Source organism: Sphaeramia orbicularis, chromosome 6 (assembly GCF_902148855.1).
Source record: "Sphaeramia orbicularis chromosome 6, fSphaOr1.1, whole genome shotgun sequence".
NCBI classification, from domain to species: Eukaryota; Metazoa; Chordata; class Actinopteri; order Kurtiformes; family Apogonidae; genus Sphaeramia; species Sphaeramia orbicularis.
Window position 1 is genome coordinate 28,989,587 of NC_043962.1, and position 6,000 is coordinate 28,995,586.

Sequence of the window (6,000 nt, forward strand, 5' to 3'; positions counted from 1 at the left end):
TGACTGATGGGAAAGGTGCAGAGGAGAGCGAATGAAGTGTGAGGATGCAGAGGACAAGAATCTCATGAGACAGGACTTGATGACAAACACTGCGCTAAGAGGGATAAAAAAAGAAGTAAAGAAAAAAAAAGCACTACAAACAAGAGAGACTTTCTGAAATAAAATAATGACGGAATGTTAAAAAGAACAATTTCAGCTCCATTTTATAATAACCTCCAAAGCATCTGTTATTATAGATTTAAAAAAAATAAAATAAAAAAAAAAAAACACTTAAGCATGAAATATCTGCACATAATCCTGATATAAGGTTAAATTTAGCAGTGTTTTAACCCTTGTGGACCCCTCTGGATATTTTTCTTTCTTGATTTGACTCATTATGGCTGTGTTACAGTTGTCAGTTACTTTTAGAGGCCTATTATAGACTATACAACCCTCTGGGGACCCTTAAGACAAAAATGCACTCACAAGAAACTGCTAGAAAAGCTGCATATATCAATGTCTTTTGCGTTTTTTTTTTCCTGCATAGATTCTTAAACCACTAAATGTCTGCTCAAAACAACCAAATATTGAAGGATTTTCAGGATTTTGTCTTTTAAATGCCAGTTGGAATATGTGATGCAACTTGTTTTTATTAAAAAGACAACACAAAATATGAGATATTATCCATACAATATGTGGCATTGTTTTATATCACAGTGTCAAAACCATGTCAAAGATTAGCAACAACATTTATTTCATTGTATTAATATTTTTCACATGAGATTAACACGTAAAGATCCAGTGTTACTTTTGTGGCCCTTCCAAAATGATTTTTTCTCTATATTCAACATTTCTCAAGTGATTTATCACCATTTATTAAAGAATATTCCTCCATATTTGGCATTTTTCCAGTGAAAATCAGGTATTTTCCAGTAATTATTTTACTGATCCTATAGATGTTCACAAAAGCTCAGATTAAAGTTAGATAGTTATTGAATCAAAAACAGAGAAAACTTTTAAAAATAAAATCTCTCATTAATTGAATATAAATCCAGTGTGTCCATCCACTGTGACTGATCCAATTCCATGGGTTTTACTGGTGAATCAATGCTGTAGAAGATGACGGTGTTTCCACAGTAACTATGGAGCCTCTGAACATCCAAATGGGTCATATCTGATGACCATGAAAAGATGACAAACTACATTTTAACCAATTATTTACCTGTATTGATAGGATTAGTGGATCAACAGGTATTAAACAGTTTAGTTCAGTAGATAATTTTGGTCGCTGGTGGATGTTTGGGTCTTTATGGGTTCAACAGTGTGGTTTCAATGTAACTCACTCTGGCATTTTTTGTCGTGCAGGTCCTGCACTGCACAAAAGCTACAAATAATTAAAAAAAAAAAAAAAACAGTGCTATTTAGAGTTTGACATGATTTTTCCTTATATAACCGTGACATCATGTTTTCAAATTGGCATTTGAAAGGTTAAAATGGTTGAACTTTGGGTAGTTTTGAGTAGAGCTGAAGTGGTTTGAGAGATGAATGCGGAAACAAAATAGAAAAATATATGTATATATAGGAGTTTTTGTGCGTGGACATTTTTTGCTGAAGAGTCAGATAATGATAATGCACCGGTACTTCCTCCCACTGTCCAAACACATACACATTAATAGGTTAAATGGTCAATCTAAATCACCCGGAGGTGTCAATGTCAGAGGGAGTTACTCTTCATCTGCATATGTCGGTCCAAGGTGTACCCCACCTTTCCTCCAGACCAGCAGAAAAACTGTTGGATAATGTGCCATTGAGCAAGACACTAAAGCCCCCATCTGCTCCCCGGGCACATGACATGGTGTTTCCTGCATGTTCAGCCACTGATGGGTTAAAGGTCAGTGTCAGTGTGTGTTTTATGTCCCCATGTGCAATATTTCTACTGATGAATAAAGATTCTTCTTCTTCTTCTTCTTCTTCCTCTTCTTCTTCTTCTTCTTCTTCTTCTTCTTCTTCTTCTTCTTCTTCTTCTTCTTCTTCTTCTCATCCCTCCTTTTCCTCCTCCTCCTCCTGAAAAATAAATGAATGTAAAAAGAAATAAGAAAGGACTCATTATATTTGTTTGAACCTAAAATATAAGTGCAGTGGTATAAAAATTTTTTGGGATACTCCATGTATTTGTTATAGTCAAAAAAGAAGTCATTGAACTGCCAAGTTTTATTCCATTCTCCAAACCCATGTACTCCATTCTGCACATGCTCTGTTCCATCAAGATCAAAACTGGGTGTTTCAGGAAGATCATATACATATCCAGGACATGACATGTTGAAACAGACTGTCAAGAATTTAGTTTAGGTTTTGTTTTTTGTCAACAATAAACAAGTGTTACCAGGCACAACAAACCCCGTCTCTCACACATATTGTAGCTTATTTTGGCATCGATCCAGCTGATGTCATCATGTCTATGCATGTGCTGATGTCAGCATATCAATTGCCTCTACATATGTACCAAGTTTGAAGTAAATTGAAACAAAATTGGTGTTTTTATAGACATTTGAAATGTCATCCATAATAAGTAAATAGGAAAAAAAAAAAAAAAAGATTTAAAGAATTCATTAAAAATTTAAACTTTGACTTACTTTTCCCAAAATGTAATGACATTTATTCTGGGTCACTGGCTATTTATAAACCCAATCTGGTATGAATTCAACCAATAGTTTTGCTGCTACAGACGTTTGACATTTTGCCCATTATACACAGCAAATTCTGGTCTTTAGAATAAACTCCATGCGAGTTAAAATCAACTCGATTTAAGTGTACATGTGAGACCACTGAAAACACTCTAGAGCAGGGTTAAAGTAACTCTTTTCAGAGAGTTGATCTTTTAACTCTTTTCAGGAGTTAAAATTTAACTCATCTGGGAGTTACAAAAACTAATCTCATGTAGACTAAAACACAACACTCGCCTGGAATTCATTTTATGTGAATTCTGAAACTCTCAAAAAACACAATATAATGACAAGTTGTTTTTTTTTTGTTGTTGTTTTTTTAACCCTTTCATGCATACTGGTCACTACAGTGGACAGCTATTCTACAGCTGTTCTCTTGTGTATTCATGGATTTATTTATTTATTTATTTATTTATTTATTTTTACACATATCTTTATTAAAGTTTTAAGACACTACGTATCTTTTCTGACATGAATTGGTAACCTTGTGTAGATCTCCCTAGAATCACAAGCCCCCCCATAGTTTTCACACAATTTATCAGTAAATACATGTTTCGTTGCTTCATAAAATTAAACGCATGGTGTCCAGCTGATTATTAATTATTTATTTATTTATTTATTTATTTATTTTTTACTTTTTTTTTTTTTTTTTTTAATTTTTTAAAAACTTTTTATTTATTTTATCTGTTTATTTTGTTATAAGAATTTTTTCAATCACATTGTTTTTTTCATGTTTAAAGAGAAATGAAAACACTCAGGGAAAAAATCTTGATTAAGGTTCTCATAATTCGTACATGAAAGGTTTAAAGTGTGCTCAAACACATGCTATATAGATGCTTATACAGTGCTCTTGCATGAAGTGCTTTCCAGGTGTCCAGGTTATGGCTCTGAAGTGAAATGGGATGAACGTCTATGGAGGAATGAAGCAGTGACAGCAGCAGCAGCAATGATCTGGCACCGTACCAGAGCAGAGGAGCCACTTCTAGGGGCTCCTCATGCAGATCTGCTCCAGGTGTGACAGGTGCCAGCAGGTGAAGTTGATAATGAGTCTGTGGGAGGGGTCTGTGGCAACACAGGAGAGCATCATGACAGTTACTATTTGTTCAATAGCTTTGCTCTCAACTCTTGTATGAATTGTATGAATTACTTAAGACTACAATGCAAGAAGCCGCTGAGCTAAAATTAGCATGTTCAACATTCTAAGTTTGCACCAAGAGCTAATTTTAGCAGCTGGTTAGCAAGTTGGTCCGAATAGAAATATACACATTATGATACTGACAGAGCTGACAGAAAAGTTACTTCCAGCCTTGTTTCAGAAGTAAAATGGTACTTATACGATGCCTCATATGACATCCATGAACACACTGGTCTTCTCTGTTGCACTCTCCAGAAATCAGTACCCATTATGGTGTTCTGTCATGCTCCTCAACACCTGGTAAATATACCCCGAAAAATGACACCATCAAAGACACAAGCTGGAGTTAAACTTACAGAATGAACTCCAGAAATTTAACTCTTTCACTCTTTTTTTACCTAACTCCAGATTATTTCACTCCACAAATTTGCTGTGTAAGTAAATGGGAATTTTTTTTTTCCAATTCATACTTTTTTTTTTTTTTTTTTTTGGCCTACTTCCCAATATAAAATGACATTGATTTTGGGTCACTGGGAATCTATAAACCCAATTTGGTATGAATTCACCCAATAGTTTTGCTGCTAGAGTATTAACAAACAAACAAACAAACAAACTGAACCAAAAACAATACCCCTTCCCATCCCTTTGAGGGCTGGGGTAAAAAAATCATTTGCATGTGCTGGTGTCTGTCTGACACATTTTGAAACACAAAATGTTTCCCCAAGTATTCCATGATGACATGTGAGATTGCATAACACATAACGCTTTTTTCCACTATTATATATTAGCTGTAGAATGTTTAAACCACTGGGTTTTTCTGATTTGGTTTTAAGTCACTGACGGCACAGCTTTAAGGAAATGTGGCTGTATTAAACCAAACCATGATGTCTTTGGAACCATGACTATGATACTTTTTCATAAATAGGGATTCAGACTCCTGTCTCTGGTAGTGAAGTTCTGCACTCTGTATCCACTTCCTCACCTTCCCCCTGGCTACTGATTAAAAATAAAAGAGTGGAGGAACCTTCGATGACATTATGTTGAGATTACGCATATCTGTGGTTTGAGAAAAGAATGCTTGATCATTTTCGATTTGTGCATAGAAAGTGTGAGTGCTGGCTTAAAATGTAAAAAACTTGAAATGTTGCAAAAAGTTCCTTATGCTCAGTAAAGGTGGAAAAGTTCAGTAGTATGTATAAAATGAGTGCAGTGGGAACAGATATAGGTAGTAACTGTGAATATCTGCATGGACCTATAAAACAAACTATTTAAGGATTAAGATCCAGATACAGAAGTTTGTTGAAATCCCTCTTATGTTTATGAAATCCTTACTCCATATAGATGTAACAGACAAATTTTGAATCCATGGTAATTATAATGATGATCATGGCTAAGAACCAGCTCTTGCGATTTGCACAACAGTAGTGGATAGAAACGTTTATGGAAATTTTGGATAAAACTTTGGATACTTTTGGATGGAAACCCTTGACTGTTAAATTACATCGAGATTAATTTTATGTACCCATGGTTTGGCTTGGCAAGGACAACATTTTTACTTGTGATTGGGTTGGCAGTTTCAGCATTGGACCGTTTTGCGTCTTTTGCAGTGGTCTGGCAAAATAAACACAGTCTAAAAGAAAAAAAAAAAACAAAAACATACAAACACACAAGCTCAGTGTCACCCAAAATCATTAACCCACAGACTGATCCTGTTATCACAGCTCCCTGCAGAGTGGAGAAATGTGGAGGTTTTAGATGATAACTGAACACGGAGGTTTGGATGAGGCACAAAAGTGTTATAAATGTAGCTGTGTTTTCTGTCTGACTCTTACTCAATGTTTTTTTTTGTTTAATTTTTTTTTTTTTTTTTTTTTAGTAGGTGTGTGATTTTACTTGATGTTTTTTTTTTTTTTTTTTTTTAAATAAACCTGCAACCAGGGATACTCATCAAATACCCATGAAAGAGAAATAAAGAAGTTCATCATTGTATTAAATTATAAAATAAATAGGTACTTTATATATATACAGGGTGGGGAAGCAAAATTTACAATGAACATTTAGTTGTTTTTTCTCAGCAGGCACTACGTCAATTGTTTTGAAACCAAACATATATTGATGTCATAATCATACCTAACACTATTATCCATACCTTTTCAGAAACTT

General features: G+C 34.5%; 1 protein-coding gene across 1 annotated transcript in view; it reads left to right on the top strand.

The window, feature by feature from the left end:
* LOC115421695 (gonadotropin-releasing hormone II receptor-like) overlaps positions 1-5,728 on the top strand; it is a 43,040-nt gene extending 37,312 nt beyond the window's left edge. Inside the window, exon 4 of the transcript XR_003935711.1 lies at positions 5,717-5,728. The gene's annotated coding sequence lies outside the window, so the exon portion shown is untranslated. The remainder of the gene's footprint in view (positions 1-5,716) is intronic.
* Positions 5,729-6,000: the final 272 nt, after the last annotated feature.